The sequence below is a fragment of the Ambystoma mexicanum genome, chromosome 2p (genome assembly GCF_040938575.1).
Source record: "Ambystoma mexicanum isolate Mex_15411 chromosome 2p, UKY_AmexF1_1, whole genome shotgun sequence".
NCBI lineage: Eukaryota > Metazoa > Chordata > Amphibia > Caudata > Ambystomatidae > Ambystoma > Ambystoma mexicanum.
In genome coordinates, this window is record NC_090923.1 from 452363263 (window position 1) to 452381297 (window position 18035).

The 18035-nt window shown below is 42.4% G+C and overlaps 1 protein-coding gene across 5 annotated transcripts in view; it reads left to right on the top strand.

The window, feature by feature from the left end:
• MITF (melanocyte inducing transcription factor) overlaps positions 1–18035 on the top strand; it is a 937190-nt gene that overhangs the window by 477346 nt on the left and 441809 nt on the right. The window lies entirely within an intron of this gene.

Genomic DNA, 18035 nt, shown 5'->3' on the forward strand with positions numbered 1-18035 from the left:
TTGCACAGCTCAGCCTTGCAAGACGAGAGCAAATAAATAACGATCGTGCATGTTATGTTATGCAATATACTGCGCCCGTCACCACAGTAGTGTCTGGCCTTGTCCGAAAAGTGTCATGTTGCGACCATGCCAGGGCGTCGCCAGACCTTAGTCTGTGGAAAGGGATGGGAGGTTTGGGGAGGAGGCATAGGAACGGGAAACTATACAATAGAATGAACAAAATCAGAGAGGAAAAACTATTGGGGGGAGTGGTAGGGGATATGGTTGAAGTAGGGATGTGTGTTTCTCAAATGTGATACGTTAGTGGTTTGCCAGGAGGATAGCTCAGTGGCAAGCAACACAGGTTCAATCCCCGGGTCCAACTAAGAGACATATTCCCGTAACAGCGCCTCGATGCCCCCAGGCTGTGTGAGCACTTCAAAAATGCAAATAAAATAAATATGCATGAGTGTAGTAGGGCTGTGGGGAGTACAGCTCGGCTTAGAATGTTATTGTGCTGCAAAGACTAGTGGTGCCTGTAACATATTCACGTTCTGTGTAGTGCTGAGCTGGTATAATCAAGTTCTTACTGTGAGAGCTGCTAGAAATCTATTGTTATTCTTCTTCCATTGTTCAGCAGATATGAATGTGACATAATTATTACATAATACTCCATAGCTAGAGAGAGCCTCAATGGGGAAATATGATTCTCTTTTTTCTTTTTAAAAAAAAGAAAAAGTCCTAATCCCGTACTGTTTCTCTGAATGAGCACCTCATCTAGCGGAGGGGTGCCAAACAATCAGGTGGCCAGTAATGTGGACTTTATTTACTAATTGAAAAGGTAGATATTCAATAAGGAACCAAAGGGGGATTACTGCATACTTTTCACCCCACTTGCATTAAAACAGATAAATCATATTTGGCGTGACAAATCAACCTTAATTTGGAAATAGTCTATCCTACCACATAGTTATGCAATTGAAGCATAGAACTGCATTTTTGTTAATGTAGGTTTGTTTAAGGAAAATGTTTACGTTTTTAAAAGCAGCGTTTTTATGTAATAAATCTGAACATTGTTTAAGCCTAGAAGTCCCACATTTCCTATCACACTAACTTTTATCAAATGGATTAATTTAATCGGTTTTTCTTTTTCATAATGTTTGAACCAAAGAGGTTTTCTCTGCTTCACATTTTTAGTTTTGCTATTGGGTGGCGAGCCACCTATAAGTCGAAACTATTGCAGAAATGGCATACGAGGAGGGACACAAAGATTATTTTTAATTTTTTTTATTTAAAATGGTTTAGTTTAATCATAAACTTTTCATTTGGTTTCGTTAAAATATATCACATCTTAGTATTAGTATAACATGAAATTATTGTAAGACCGAGTTTCTACAATGTCCAATTTATGAATTTGGTTCTTTTGGATAGTCAAGAATGTCCGCAAGAAATTGGACAAATGTATAGATCAAATTCTTGTCTTGGCCTTTTAGGATCTTCAACCATCTGGAGTCTCCTTCTTCTTGTTGGTCAGAAATCTTGAATAGATTGCCAAATAGAATTCTCTTGTCGGCAAGGGCTGGGCAGATCATAATGAGATGTTTCAAGGTTTCGGGTATATTTTTGTCCAAGCAAAAGCGGCAGAATTGTTCCTTCATGGGTATTTGGCGAATATTAGCTAGTCTTTGTCTGGTTAGTTAGGTGTTCAGACGGATTTTCATGAAATCAGTATGGACAATTGGATCTGGGAAAAGTGCCAAGTAATGCGGGAGTAAGCATTTCTAGTGTAATGTCTTCTTTCGCCATTTGTTGGACTAAGGCGGCTCTCCATGTTTTCAACATTGTGTTATTCATGGCATGCGGGGTCTCTCGTAGGATTTGAAGTGCTGGGATTGGATTTTCGTTTTCATTTAACAGTTTACGCGAGAGGTCCATCTGCTTCCACCATACAATCGAGGAGAGGGATTGTAGGGCCAGTTCAAACCGTATTCTGACCATGGGGAAACTTTTTGGCAGGTTCAGAATCTTTCGCCAGAAAGCTGCTTCTCAGGTTTGCCAGTTTACCTCTGTTGCTATAATCATGGCATCACTTCCGTAGGTAATGATGGGAATTACCTTTTGCCGGTAGAACGCCAGGATGGGTTTTAAGGAGAATCTGCAATAGCGTCTTTGTAACATCACTCCTTGTCTGGCTAGCCTTTGGATCTTACCTTCCATCGAAGTCACCCAAGATGTTTCAGCCTTCTGCTGATTAATTAGTACACCAAGGTATTTGAAAGTTGTAACTACTTCAAGTGGTTTGTTCTCCATGTTGAAATTTGTGAGTCTAAGTCGGGTGTTTGTAGTTTGATGTTTACTTAATGTCATTATTTTAGTTTTTTTTACATTGATTTGCAACTCGGTGTTCATGTATGTTTCTGTCATCAGCAGATTCTCTTGTAAGCCTGATGGGATTTTATCCAGCAGTACAATGTCGTCAGCATACATGAGATATGCAATCGGAAAGGAATTGATTTTTGGCAGATGAAGTGAGTCAGATTTGATGTGGGTGAAATAATCAGCGGTGTATAGATTGTACAAAGCTGCAGCAAGAGGACATCCCTGCTTTAGGCCATTGTGTGTTCTTATTTCACCTGTAGTGAGTCCTTGTTTTGTTAGTCTGACGGTAACAGATGTATTGGAGTAGAGTAGCTTGATGATCTCTAGTGGACATTTCCATTTTGCAAGTTTTTGCCAAAGTTTGTTCCTATTCATGGCGTCAAATGCCATATGAGGGTATATGAAGGCGGCAAACACTTGGGAGTTGTTTCTTAGGGCCTAATGCTTTATTAAATTTAGAATCAAAAGATTCACATTTGTGCCCACATTTGGCATAAAGCCTGTTTGTCGAGCATCAAAGCGGTGTGTTTCTTTAGCCCATGCAGTCAGTTTTTGAAGGAGGAATGTCGCAAACAATTTTTCCAGTGGATCTAGGAGAGCAATAAGTCTAAAATTAGATGTATTATCTCTGTCTCCTTGTTTATAGATCGGGATCAGCACTGCTCTAGACCAAGCTGCTGGTATCGACAGGCCATCGGGCCCAGGGGCGCGAGAGGGATTGAGTTTTTTATCATCTGTTGGAAATGATGTTTATCCCAAAATATTGTCCATTGATTCGAGATGGATAGTTCTGCTGAGGTTTCTTCTTGGCGTCCAAATTTATACAAATTAGTGAAGTGTGAAATCCATTTTTGTTCCGAGACATTGGAAACCATCAGATGTTGGTGATTGGGGTCATAATTTATCAAATTCCACAGATTCCTCAAGTTCCTGTTTTTGAGCGTTAGAAGCATAGCTTCGACAGCTGCTTGTTGCATGAACATCTCATAGGTTTTTTTTCCAATTTCTGAAAGCTTGTTTTGCTTTTTTCATATTTTGCAGATTTTCAGACGTGAGATTCTTTCTCCATTTACGGAGGTGTTGACGAAGGATTTTCTTTTTATTTGCTAGCTCAGGATTATAATAATGTCGATGAACAGGTTTTTCTGCTGGAGTGGCATTGATCCGGAAGGGGATCAACATCAAATCATAATTTAACTTTTCTTCATCTGACATGTTGGTTTGACAGAATGTCCGCGGCAAGAAGAGTTGATGTTTTAAGCTAAGTCTTAATCTCGTGGTTGTTCCTGTGAGTTCTAAAGGTGGAGCTGTAATTATCGTGTTCTGATCAGACAAAGCTTATAGTTGTAGTTTGGCTATTTACCCACCCAATGGCTGCCCATGCTCAAGCTAATTCCTATATATTGCGACTTAGTCCTTGGCATGGCAAGTACCTCTCCCCAGCTATCACTCCACTCAGCGCTGCCCCCATAGAGTACAGTTGAGTCTCGCGATACATTTGGTCTAATAGGACACATAGCTCCTCCACCTTTTCCTTCTCATGCCTTGTTGAACATATTATCTATCCTCTGTCCTCTTCCTAACTATCTACCCGACCTTGCTCCTGCCTTCCACTTCTGCATGTTGTATCATATTCGTCATTTGCCTTACTGTCAGGCAAAGCGCCTCGACTCCATAAACTATGGCAGGATGCGCTAAACAAATACATGATAGCATAACATAACCTATGGGAAAACCTGTGTTCCAGGCAGGCCCTCTGCACCCCATCCTCATGTTGCCGTTTACTCCACCCAGCACTGTGCTCTGCACTGGCCACTGCACATATCTGCTGCCCATTCTCCACTCAACCCTGAACCTTCCAACGCCAATCTACCATGCTCTTCCCAGCCCCCACTATATTGCACCGGTCTTTCCTCTCTGCCATAAACATAGAAAAGGAACTACTTTTCTAAGTGTATGGTGCTCCTCTTTGTAGTTATTTTTACTGTAAATTGAAATGTGTGATTTGCATAAAGCCACATTCTCTTTAAAAAATGCACTAAGCATCCCGGCCTTCATGAACTGGATCGCTAATAGGGGGTATGACCTGATCATAACGGCTGGGGTCACTGTTACGTGTTGTTTCCAGCCAATAAAGCCCCCCAGCTCGGTACATATTGCTTAAATATCTAAGGAAGCCAATGCATATGGATAAAAAGATGTAGTTATACTACAAGTAAAATATCAAGTGGTCTTCATTACAACTTTTAAAGGGGATATCTGCCAGAAAGCAACACTTTTACATCGCTTCACCCTCGTCAGCATATCTGCAACAGTTAGGATTCCAGAATGCCCATCTGTTTGATGATGACGGGTTTGATACTGGATCCCCTCGGCTATCATTCACCAGAGAGGCCCTTTAAAAGGTCCATCCAGTGATAAATGCCATTAAAAGTCTCATACCAAATCCTCAATCATCTAACAAAGTGAATATCTGGAGACCTTATTATTGGTGAACCAGGAGCACTGTTTGTTTCATTGATTGTTTACACGGGATGGTGTCTTTAACGTGTAGAGCTATGCAATGTTAAATCCAAATACACTGTAAGTCTTTGTACTCCTAGAAGAGTTTTGTAGCATTTCAATACTATGTCATGTGGAATGTAAAATGCATGAAGCAGAGTTTTGGAGCTAGGACATAACTGAAAGGAAACGCTTTTAGCCGGTGGGGCAGAACAATATTATCAACAAAGTGTGTATCATCCTTCATTGGTGACTAGGATGGTCTTCCACGTCTATACATAATCACAGCCTCCCATTGGGTTTACACACCACAACTAAAGGTGACACCCATTCCAATGATTGCACTCTTTCAATCACCTGTTGTCTCTCCATCTCTTCTAACAAAGCCTTCACTTCATCTCTCAGAGAGATTGCCACATTTGTCACTTTGTACACAACAGGAACAGCATTTGCTCTCATCTTGATGTGGTGCACATAACTCTTCACACACCCCATCACATATCTGAACATCTCATGTCTTATCCCTCTTTCACCACTGTCTTTAGTTGGTTGTCCATCACAAAGTATACTGTCTCATCCACATTAGGATCAAACTTTATGTTCAGCCTCTTTTGGTGCAACCAACTGAGAAGTGGATAGTTTCCCTTCACTGACACAGAAACCTTTCCTTGTGCCTTCCTGTCCTTGAAATGCAACAAGGTCCAAAACCATCCTATCAGTTCTATTCGTTTCCCTCTATGAGTTATTGGGCTGATATCAATTTGTTTAACAATACTTTATTACAAACTCGAATTTCAAAGATCTTGCTGGTCATCAACCTATGCTTTGCCCCATAATCTATCACCAGCCATGGTGGCGGATGTCACATTGATGGGTGTGAAGGAGAGGTTGGAAAGCGGAATGAATAGTGAAAAAATATGTGAAGCATTTAAGATGGTTTGCAACAAGTTGCATGTGGAAGACGGATTATTGTTGAGAGGAGGTACGATTGTTCCCCCTGAAGGTGTGAGAAGTAAGATGTTGAAGGTAGTGCATGAAGGGCATCAAGGGATGTCTAAGACAAACTAATTAGTACGTGAAGATTATTGGTGGCAAGGAATGGATATGCATGTGGAGAGGATGATTAGCGAGTGCAATGCATTTGAGGGATCAGGGAAGGGGTGTGTCAGCAGGACTCAACCCACGACTTTAAGGACTATTCCCACTATAGCATGGGATCATGTAGGGCTGGATATAGTGGCCCCAGTTAGAAGTCAAGGAGGTTTGAATTTGTGGATTGTTTTGGTGGATATGTTGTCCAGGTGGGGAGAGATAGATTGGGTTCAGAAATTATGTACCAAGGACATTATGGACTATTTTTCAAAGAGACGGATATCCTTCTTTGATAATAACAGACAATGGCGTGCAATTAGTGTCCAAAGAAATGGAATTTTGTTTAAAAATGAATGGCTTAGTACACCTCAACCTTATTGTTTGGTTTGACTTTATAGAATGTTTTGTAATTTGTAGATGGATGTTGTGGACCCTCGTTTGGTACATATGGCATTGGACACTGCACCAGTTCCAAATATCATCCGAAAACAAAAGGTATATTGCAAAGGTTCAGTCGGATAATCAAGGACAGTAAACGTGGATCAATATCACAGGGTGGAGATTGGAAGAGAGCTGTGGAGAAGACTGTGATAGCGCATAGGTTTACACCTCCTATCAGCACTGGTGTATCACCATTACAGATGCTCAGATGGAGGAACCCCAAAACTAGGGTATTTCACCCCTGGATTGGTAGATCTGGTTGGAGTAAGGTAGATATGGATGCAGTGCAAAAAAAGATCAAACGGAGGCAGGAAGGAAATGAAGATAGATTTAACATGCGCAAGGCGAAAAAAAAGAAAAGATTTGAAGAATGTGAGTGGGTGCGTCTTAACCTTCTGTTGGGAAAAAATGATGTGGGACAGAACTAGTCCAAACCGGTTAAAGTAACAAAGAGTTTGCATGGAGTATTCAAGATGCCCGATGGTAGAGTGTGGAATTTGAATGAAGTGAGTACAGGGTCCTGTGTGGAAAGTGGTTGCAGGGCGAGTGCATGTAAATTGACTGGTTGGTTTGCTGTTACATCTGTGGTTAATATCCAGTAGGATAGTGGTAATCGTTTTGTATATAGTTACAGTTGTAAATGCATAGTACTGCTGAGTGTCAGCATGCAATGTTGTTGGTTCTAATGTATGTTCCTGGTATCAAAATAAAATTCATTACCTGTGTTAATCAGTTATTTAGGAGATGTTTAGGGAGTCAATGTTAGATTGTTCTGCATTTATTATCAGGAAAGGAAGTGTGTAGCATTCCAATACCATGTCATGTGGAATGTAGAATTTGTGAAGGGGAGTTCTGCAGTTAGAAAATAACTGAAAGGAAAGGTTGTGAGCCAGGAGGTAAAGGGGCCGGGCCGAACAATATTACGAATATGGAGTTACCTGCCATTTTCCTAAACATGTATCATCCTTCAATTTCTTTTCAGAAGTATATATTAAACACATTTTCCAATACATTCCTGTCTCTTTTTGCGCAGTGACACTTTAGTTTTCAAACATCGGACCCAGTATTATTTAGTTTTAAACAGAGGTGAATATCACAGGCTTCATGCATCTGCATTGCAGAACTTCACGGGTGTTTCTCTTGCAGGTACTGCATACTGCCCCATACTGTTTATGGATACACGAAAACAGCAGCTTTATTTATTTCCACTCCATACTTTCAGTACCTGTGTCCCCGTTCTTTTTCCCACCATACCTTACATCTCTCCAAACCACTTAACACCCAACATCCAACACAACGATCAGAACCAGAGACCAGATCTAGATGTTTTGATACAGATCACCATACAAGCACACACCTTAAACAAAGGCACTAGGCTCAGTTCCAGTCTACCGACACCACCCTAACGCTCAAAGCACCAATGAAGACTTCAATCACATATGCAAGGAACACCAAGGGATGGCATCAGGGCCTTTCAGCCTTTTCAGTTAAAATGGGCACCAGGGCTCTGGAGGGCTCAGCAGCATGTTGACATTCTTATGGCACAGAAATATGCCCCTTTAATAAGAACAGTAAACGGGTGCAACACACACATTACAGGCTCCTTTGTGGGCTCCCTCCGGCACGTCATCCCATCGTGCCAGGAACGGTATTATCCCCTCTTTGCCTTTACTCCCGTTCCCCAGACATTAGCACCCTATGGTCAGATAATGATTAATAGCTTTTCAGTTTACATTTGGTGCTTCAGCTCCCTGTTGGCTGCCTGTCCCATGATAATCTGAAGCTACTAACCACCTCACAGCATTCTTTTAACTTCATTATAATTTAAGTACTAGCATTGCTTTCCCAGCTGTAAGGCAAGGGAGGCCTCCAAACATCATGTTGAATTGTATGGGGATTTGTGGGGGGCCCTAAAATTAAATTATCCTCAATATATTTTTGGAACTGAAGATTAGCCAACGATCCATCACTTTAAGAAAGAAAGGAACATTGGTGATGGGTCAATAGTGCTTGGGCTGGAGATGGTCGAGATTTTCTTTTTTGAGCAATGAGGTGATCCACGCTTCCTTGAGGCCGGTGGGTACCTGTCCCTCGGCAAAAGATTTGTTTACAAGTTTGGTAATGCAGGGACATATAGCATTGATGGACCCAACCAAAAGTCTGGAAGGACAAGCATCATCCCTACATGTGGTGGGTTTCATATCCATGATGATCTTTTTAACCTCCGCTACTGTGCAAGGGACAATTGAAAAAGTGGTTTTGGGAGTAGAAAACTATCTAGTAGGGATGGCTCCAGGAGTGGAGGTCGAACTAATAGACTCCTGTAAGACTGAGATGGGTGAGACACTGGCCTCTCCAGTGGCACAGGACAGGTTCAAAATCCACATGTGCATTTCTGACACCTGATGGGACACAACATACCTGCAAACAGAATTATAATTTTACTTTTTGCATCTCTGGTGGTGGGGTAATGTCTGAGAATAAGCCAAACCCAGTTATGCTATTGTGACTAATAAGAGAACACAATTATTAAAATCGCACCAATTTGATTTTATTCAAGTTTCAACATGGTGAGGCTGGGTCAGTGATGTTGCGATTAATATTCACGGCTAGCCTAGCAGTCTCCACTGCTCCCAGTGAGACAATAGAAAATATGCTGTCTTCCTTTGATTCCCAGGAAGGGAGGGTAACACCTACACTCTGGCCACAGGAGTTTTCACAAGGGGATATCCTGGGAAACCTATTTCAAAGTTGCCCTCACATAATTGAGGCGAGCCTCATATCCGGATGCTGCACAACTGAGGGCTTTTGAAGTCAGCAGACATGTGAAAATGGGCGGAGGTAAAGTAGCTAGAGAGGGAAAGGTGGACCTAAGAAGGGATTCCACCATCTTCTTGCCCCCTCCATTGCCTCCAGTGCAAGGCACTCTGGTTATGATGTAATAAGGCAAGGTTCACTTGTTACAGTAAAATAGATTGGATCTCTCACAGCAGCCTTACTTTTGCCCAATCCCCAGAGACAGTTTGCCTTTATACAGAAGATATTTCCCACTTCTTCCTGGATTCATTTTCTTTCAGAAGACAGAAATAATTCCCTTGAGCTCTGCTGGGAGTGCAGTCCATTTCAAAGTCCTCTGACATGCAGGTGAAGGAAGAAAGCATCAAATGCTGAGGTGAGCTCTGTCCACTAACCATATCCTGGGAACAGAAGGGGTGAACTGGTGTAGACCAAGGGCTGCCACTCTGCCAGCTGCCCTGGAACCACACTCCTAATTGGCGGCGAAGGAACACCTGCATGTGCCAGCCAAGCTTCCACGACTGGGTGTGCGCAACAAGAAGGACTCCTCTTGAACTAGAGCCCTTTCATGGGACTCACAGAACCCATGAGATCGAAGAACAGCAGGAATCCTGTCTAGCCACTTCAGACCATCTTTGAGTGACTTTGACTGCGTTCATCACCCTTCGAACTGAAACTGGGCGTGCAGTGCTAATTGTTCTACTCTTCTTGACTTTGAACTACTTGCCTGCATCTTAGCACCAGTAGTGATCATCACCACTTCAACTTGAAAATTGGCTGACCGCTACGGAAACCTTGGATCCGCTGCATCTTCGAGCATCCGACTCAAACTGCTGAAAGCCATTGTATCAAGCACTGACTCGACTCAACAATAACCTCAGCTTGAACCGACTCCACTGCTGATCCAAGCCTATTGGACCTTTCAAACCACATGGCTTAGACCAATCTCAACATGAACTCCACGCAGGAAAAACATGACTCACTGCTTCGCAAATCTGGTCCAACAGCAAGGAAAGCACAGATAAGACCTGTTTGATGCTGTTGAACAACCTACGACCATCAATAGGGTACCGTCAAAAGGACATGTCCCACCGGTCCCTTTTTGGGACCATCATGCCTTTCTAAGCCCCATTTTCAATTCTTTGTTTGAAAGACATATCCTTTCAACAGTGACATTGATGAAATTGCTTGCCTGATCAACCCTGCTCAAGTACCCAAAGTGCTCTTCTGAACCAGTTCTGTATTTTCTGTATTCTCTCTATGGGGCTGGGGTTCTGTTCGTGTTTTTTAGTTAGTTGATGACATCTTTGATTGTTTAATTAAAACACACATTTTTATTTTTGCGTTTTTGTACTGTTGCTGTTTGCATTGTGTGATGAATTGCCATTTGGCAAGGGTGTGAAAGCCTTGGCTTTGTGGATTTTTATTAAATAATACAATTATGCAGGTAATTCCATCCTTGAAAGGGAAATCTACTAATCAGATTCTCCTTTCGTAAGCTCCATGCCAAAAGCATAGTGTGTACTTTTGCTCTGCTCCATCATTATCCTGATTCACAGCACCTGCTCCACTATTAGCCCAGAGTAGGTTTAGAGGTCACATGGGCCCCCCTTGACAGCTGCAGTAACTTCCAAATCTCCACTGACGTGAATGCAGCCTTGCAGTACTGCTTCTCTTTGTTCCTCTGTATGGGCAAGTAACACCTGTTACCCCAGGACAGCAACTCCAAAGGACGCTGGCCTTTGAACAGAAACCAAAAGGCACACCCATTCAGAGATCCAGTCCTCACACCAGGGGCCTGCATTTCTAAAGGCCTTTGCTCTTAGAGAGAAGGGAAGGGGGCAGAGTTAGAGTAGTCAGGGGAACTCTGTTCGAGGGAAGAAGACATCCACCATTTTTAAGTACCTCTGCCTTGCCTTGTTCGAGTGGCCATCCGAAACACCAGCTTATTCATCGCTGCTACTGTAAGTAAGTCGATAGGACCGGCACTGGTGTTCCATGAACAGCGACCTCCGAGGCTCTGCATAGAATCCACTCGGCTGTGCATCCTGGTACCAGCTCACCACAGCCAAACTGCGAATGCTGGGTGAACTTGGGGACTGCCCGACCTGCACAGTGCGAGTAGACGATTCGACACTGCAACCACCTTCCATTCAACCCCGACTCTACGCCAGCTTCCTGTTGGGTTATCACGACTGCTGCATCCGCAAGCCAACACCTCAAGCGACGCTGAGGAGCTTGGTTCGACATTATTGGACCACCAAGATATTTGCAAAGATATTTGATGGATATGTGCCATGCTGGTCGATCTTTGGGCCCTAGAGTGGATAGATAATTTTAATCCCTTTTTGCAACTCGAATAAATATAATTTTGAACATTTTGGGCTTTTAATTGCCTTTCGCCCCTTGTCTCATCACCCAGAGATCTGCATCTATTCTATCTGTGCATATTCTGTGTTTCCTCTCCAGGGGTGGGTCTTTACATTGTTTTCTGGTTAGTTAATATTGTATATGCTGTGTCTGAGTAAAGTATACATTTTTATAGAACCTTGATTCGACATTCCTTTATTTGGGACTATTATACTTCGATGTTTGGTTTTCTACTGAACCACATTCACACCCATCTTAAGAGCGCAGGGCAAGGCAGAATTCAATTTGTCACAGGTTGCTACTGTTATTACTTCACACCCCCCCTGAGACTATAGCCTGCCCTTGGCCCATGTTACCACAAAATGCGAAGGAGTTTTACCCGTCAGGCTATCTCTATTGTACTTTTATGAGATTGTGATCACTGCTTGTTTAGTAGTAGTGCAGGGCTGAGTGGGGGTTTAGACAGTGCTCATGCCCGTACTCCTGCAGAGGAGTAGCCATTTCATTACAAGTTTGCCAGTCCGTGAAAAATGCAGGTAAAACTGCCTGTAATTCCATGACTGGCACTTTTCCTGCACCAGCAAACTTCAGGTTTGCCGATGGGGGTCCAGTGATTTACCTCCAGCAAAGAACTGGAGGTAAATCAGGACCCCACAGGCAAAAAACAGCCTGTATTTCCGGCACTGGTATTACCGGTGCTAGAAATACCAGAGGTACCCTCCATGGTGTCCTATGGGACTCTTTGGAATGGGGATTTACGGCTCTCCACCAACCCGCCTGTGATATCCCGGTAATTGTGGGATACCATGCAGCGGAAATGGCATTTCAGTTTGCCGGTATCCTGCTGGAATTACCAGCAGGACACTGGAAAATCTGTAAGAGGGCCATTGTGTTTGGTGCAATACAGCCTTGGCCACACCCTTTGCTCATGCAAGTCTCAACTTCATCAGCAACTAGAAAGTATACCAATGAGATGAGTAAGCCATATTCTCAAAGGAACAGGCATTCAGGAAGATTGTCGTATTGCATTTTGTTCAGTGAAGAGCTGGGCAAAAGCCAATGCTTGAAGGCATTCATTATTTGCTCACTGTTCTTGATCCATGGCACAGGTTTTGATTAGGTTGGAAAAGCATTATGTTCATTAGCTTGTTCAGGTGTGAATACAGACAAGAATAGAAATGTAAAAATACTGAGATGGCCTGATGTGTTTAAATTTTCTCATGAAAACATTGTCAGAATTGTGAAAACATGAAAATAGGGAGGCATCCTCTAGTTACAAAGGTATAGCAGTTTATTTATAGTGCCAGAACTACCTACAGTATATCCATCGAACTCACAATGGCTAGATGAAACAACCACATGCAGACATGCATATCCAATATGCATTTGTGCAACTCCAGAACACACATCTTTTTTTTTTGGGATAATACATATATTTCTTATTTCTTTATTGAGTTTTAACAATTTAACATCAATAATAATATTGCCTACATCAAATAATGCACTGTTCCTCCAGAAAAGAAAGACATTACAGAGATATCATATATACTAAACACCCTCCCAGCAGTTCTTTAGTCCCCAACACCCAATCCATGTATACAAAATGCTCACATTCCTCTACAGGATTGACATTCCATTCATCACATTACTACCACATTACTACTGTTCCATTCTAGTAATGTTATTAAGTCAGCTTATAGGCTGAGTCCTGATGGGTGTCTTTCATCGGAGGGATATATCAATTCATCCAATAATACCTCTCATTTCATTCTATTCGTAACATCCACTGTAATGCACATGGACTCAATTCGAATTAATGTTGCTAGCTCGGCTCTTGCCCATTTAAGAAAATCACTCGACCAATCTATTATTTTGGGACCAGTAAGGCCACCCGACTGATATGATTCCCGCAAAGACGTTAAAGCCACTCTTCCTCGACTTTTTACTCAAAGTATTTCCCTTATGATGGTATCCATTTTTTTGAAAGTACCCTTTGTGTTATCATATGGTACATTAGTAAAATAATTCAACAGTCTAGGGTGAATTACCATTTTGGTTGATGCCACTCTGGCCATTAGCGATAGAGGTAATTTATTACAGAACTCGGCCGACTTTTCTATTCCCTTCATGTCTTTTTGGGTGTTATCACAATGTGTATCCTGAAAGTTTTGCCGTATTGTGATACCAAGGTATGTGAACATGTCAGGTTCTCAATTAATTGGGAGGCACAGCTAGTCAGAGACAGGTACACCTATGCAAGGGATGCCAACAGCAAAATGCAAGATGTATAATTATCTATCCAGACTCCAGATACATAACCAACATTTTCGAGTATTTCCATCAATACTGGCACTTTCAATGCCGGGTTTTGGTTATTACGTAACATGTCATCAGCATACAACGATTTTATGCGTGTCCCACAGTTTATCATTATCCCTGCCTCCACCGTATCACAACAGGGCATATATGCACGTGACTCCAAGGCTAAAGCAAACAAAAAAGGTATGTCTTGTGTCTGTGCAATAGCATGATGAAGGCGTCTCAGATTGTGTGATGTGTTCCTACCAGGCATGAATCCAGCCTGATCCGGATGTGTCAAGCCTGTCACAACATGTAATAATCGGGTAGCAATCAAAGCACAAATGATCTTTATATCTGTATTCAACAAGCGCAGAGAATGGTGGGGCCCATTTCTTTGGGATTTTTGGCCGGTTTGGGAATTGTGACTATTAAGGCTACCCTCACTGACCGGGGTAAAATCCCACTTTCAGAAGCATGCTGAAATACCTGTAACAGTCTACCGCCAAGCTCTGTACTATGAGATTTAAAGAACTCTGATGGTAGACCATGCTTAGTTTAGTTTATACATTTGTACCGCACACCAGTGGCCAGAGGGCATAAAGAACACACCATCTGTTCCTCATGTCTTCCCTTGTGGGAGATTCCGTATTATTCCCTAAATTATTTGAAGCGTTCCAAATTCATCTTGTTCGGCAGCCTGCGTTGAGCTAAGTTTGGCCAAATCTATAAATTCAAGTGTGGCTTCTACATCTAACTTCTTCCACAGGGTGTCTTCTGCATACAATGAACCCTAATAGTCAGACGAGGCCTTACTGATGTCCGATTGGTGGTGCACTTCCAGCCCTTCCTGATTGCGTACCGACATGAAAATTGTACTCAGATGTTCATTTTTAGCCAGACCAAAGGCCTTATCACCTTCACTATGTGCGTTACTCACATATATATTGTAATCATGATTTCCCAAAGTCTCCCAGTCTTCCATACACTGAATTTACGAAACTCCATCTCTTTCCCCATTGTGCATTCATTCTCTTCCATAAACATATATGTGTCCTTCTCAGTTTTCTTGAGAGTCCTTTCCAAGAAAGGCCTCACTCTGCACGTGGCAGGCAAGTATGTACCTCCTATCACGACTTTGAAAGCTCCTCATTCCATAATCACATCCCCAACCGAACCTTCATTAACCTCAAAATGCTTATCTATTTCTGCTCTGTGCAATTATTAATTACCACATTACTTCAACATTAAGTCTCCACATTGTGATACTCGTTCTGCCACCATGAGTTTGAACCCACATCAGTAAGGGTCAATGGTCAGTTAATGTTCTCCCTAGCTAACTTATCCCACCACACATGTGCAAGTGTTCTTTGCTCAAGAAGAAGTGGCCTATTCCAGAATAGGCATCATGAGAGTTTGAGTAAAATGTTTTGTCTGTACACATTTCTAGCCCTCTACACTTTAAGTAAACTCAAGTTGTTTAGGCTTTCACAGAATGCACGTAAAGCTCTTGATTTTAACATTTGACATCCCAGATCTGTCCAGATCTGGGTCAAGTGTGCAATTAGAATCACTTCCCCCTATCCAAATAGTCTTGATATATTTGACGCATTTGCTCAGTAACATAGGAAATAACTCTCCAGCATCCATAACTGGTGCATAAGAGTTAATGAGGCATACTTCTCTGCTTGCCAAGGTACCCTGCACAATCACATATCTTCATTCTGGATCAAAATGCACCATTCTTACCAATAATGGACCATCATCTGCTATCAAGATTATCAATCCTCTAGCAAAGCGGAATAAGAGGAGCCCCATTTGTTAATCAAATTACAAAGTTTATCAGAAAAAATGTGTGTCTCTTGAATGAAATCTGTGCCTAATCCGGACTTTTTCATTTAAATTCATACCCCACATTTTTTGGTAAAATTATTTAGTCCACATACTTACCATGACATACACTAAACCAGTATCGAAATGTGTATGTGTTAGCTCTCTCCCAAGGTAATCACGATTCTGCAACTTGTTTTGTGTTGTCTCGCATGCATAATTAAGTCCAGCATTATGCATAATGTCTTATAAGCTAAATCGCACCCATGCCCTATAAACCACCCCTTCCTCTCCCCACCAAACGAATTTACCTGTATACCAAACCTACAAAAACTGCATAACAATAAGCATTAAAAAAGTGTTCTCGACAGCAATCAGCCATCTGAGAGTCCCTGACTTACAGGCTCATGTGGACTTCAGGCACTGCCTGGAGGGCCCTGCAACCAGGAATGCTGTCCGGTAGTTGAGCGTGCACTGTTTGTCATATGTAATATGCACCAATAGTTTGAAACTGCCCTTAGGGCATTAACTGTTCCTAGGAAACATGGCTAGTCAGCCGACTCTGATACCTAGACATTATTTCCGCTGTCTGCTCTGCATGTGCGAACTATCATCCACAGCACAAAGTATACCATTCCGACAAAAGGTTATGGTGCGAAATCACTTTTACTCCCCAATTTTGAGCCCAGCAGACCTACTCAAGGGAGATCCAAATTCAACCTTTGGTTGCAGGAGATAGGGTAATTTGTTTTACCATTTATATGGGAGGGTCACTGTCTGGGTCCTATTTTCGTACGTTGCCCTGGAATTACTATGATTAATATGATTCCTGTCCCATGGTCTGATCATTTTGTTAGACTTTTAAACCTTAGCTGAAGCTTAACAATGCAATGGACACTGGACCAAAACCCACCCATAATGGGCCGCAAAACCAAAAATCTTTTGGAAATTCTTGGCCCAAAACTTCAGAATGCCCTAGAATCCATTGGCCGTTTACTGTACTGTGAAGATGTTTTCTTTTGCAGGCTTTGGCCATTATGAACTCTCTTTGTAGGGACCATGCTTGTCTGGAACTGTGACGGCCTAAGAAAAAGTCTAATCCCGGGTATTCGATAACATTAAATTATTAAGGAAAAAATATTGTATGATGGAGAGAAAGTGGAGAAAGACTAGGAGGCCATTAGCGGCTTTCAATACTAAAATCTCCTTAAAAGAATATAAAGCAGTATTTCTAGTTTTTTACACACAAGTTGTGTCTCCCGTGTCATAGAACCATCGTTAAAGCAAGCAAATGCATTTACTGCGTTCTTCACGGATAAAACTATCCTGCTTTGCTCCTGAGCTCTTCTCCGTGTTTGGGCGGCATTGGTACTGCTTCTCAGTTCCCGCGTTTAGCAGGAAGAGTCCTCTTTTCTTCCTGTTGATATCCCAGCATGGCGAACCAGCTGCTGGAGTCCTTCCTCTCTCGTCCTCGTCTCCCAGAGCCTCCTTCTGCTAAAGTATTTTCTTTGGCTCTGTGGCCCCTCAGCCATCACTGAGACCATAGCACTTTAGACACCGTCTCCTGGATTCCCAGGCCGAGCTGGAAAGTCTTTGTCAGGGTCCTCTCACGTCTCCTTGCTCGCCTGTCATCCTGACAGCTTGGCTTCCCCAGCAGTGACTAGTCTGTTACTTTCAGCTGTTCCATCTTTAAACTCCTGCTTCAAGGAAGGGAGTTTCTTGTAGCCAATCAGCTTTCCCAAGCCCTAGACTTATCCTTCTGGTTCTGCTGAGTATTCTGCATTATTTGGCTCCTCTTGCTCGTCTCAGTCTTTATCATTCTGTTTGTTAGAGAATATTGAGGGATACTGTCAGCAGGCTTTACGGGTTGCTGAAGAGGATGATCACAGTGTGCCATCAAGACATGAGGAACGGAAGGGATGTTCCTAAAAGGGAAAGGGGGATACCATGTTTCATCTGATGATGCCGGGTCCTCACCCTGAGGGCGGCTTCCCCTCAAATGATCCTCCCTCAAATAGCCATCCGCAGGGTCAGGATCAGGTAGAAACTGCCATCCTCTGGCCACATGAGGAGAGGCTACCTATGGGAAAGGAGTGGCAACATCATCAGATTCATCACACAAGTTAACCCCAATCTCTTTGATGCGCTGTTCACTTCACTGTCTTTCAGTCAGTGAAATAATTGATCTAAACATTCTTTGCTTGATTTGTAAATGTATAAATGACCTGCACCCTGACTACTTAGGAAAATTCTTTATCAGATATCATCCTAGCTGAGCACTGCGGTCCACTGACACACTGTTGTTGGTGGTTCCCCCATCTTACTGCATGGCAAGAGGAGACATACGC